At 37.8% G+C, this 659-nt stretch overlaps 1 protein-coding gene across 3 annotated transcripts in view; it reads right to left on the bottom strand.

Moving 5' to 3' along the window:
• LOC106880835 (RYamide receptor) overlaps positions 1–659 on the bottom strand; it is a 438,750-nt gene that overhangs the window by 436,361 nt on the left and 1,730 nt on the right. The gene's annotated exons all lie outside the window — the stretch shown is intronic.

The following is a 659-nucleotide window of genomic DNA, read 5'->3' as shown; positions in this document are numbered from 1 at the left end:
GTGTGTGTGTGTGTGTGTGTGTGCAGAATATAGGCAACCCATAAAAATGTCCGCAGGATGTGACTTACTGAAATACACACGTACACACAGACTTCCCCTCTCTCTCTTTCTTCCCGTCTCTCAATCCATCTATGTTTCTTTCTTTGTATCTGCCTCTCTGACAGTCACTCTCTCTTTATCTCTCTCGTTGTCTCTCTCTCTGCCTCCCCGCTTCCCCCTCTCTCTCTCTCTCTCACACACTCTATCCATCAATCGATTTGTATATTATATCTATCTATCTATCTTCCCCGGGAAAGAAACAAGGCGTGTGAAACTGAGAAACACGGAGAGAGTGTGATAGAGTGCAGAAAAGTATTTTAATACGTTTGTTGAAAGCATTTGTTGTCGTTTCTTTTAAAAGATCCGAATTGCAGAGTAAAATTATTTTCTTTTAACAAAGTAAATACGGAAATGTATATTTGTTTATCTGCTTCTGTTTCAAGGTGTGTATGTGTGCAAATGCGCATGCGTGTTTATGTGTAATATGGTCTGTATTTCATCCATGTTTATACACAAACACACAAACCCACATACACACATAAATATGCACAAATATTTAACACACACACACACACACACACACACACACACACATATATATATATATATAATATATATTT

This window comes from Octopus bimaculoides, chromosome 15, assembly GCF_001194135.2.
Source record: "Octopus bimaculoides isolate UCB-OBI-ISO-001 chromosome 15, ASM119413v2, whole genome shotgun sequence".
NCBI classification, from domain to species: domain Eukaryota; kingdom Metazoa; phylum Mollusca; class Cephalopoda; order Octopoda; family Octopodidae; genus Octopus; species Octopus bimaculoides.
Note: the sequence above shows the minus strand (reverse complement) of the source record. Positions and strands in the feature narration are given on the sequence as shown.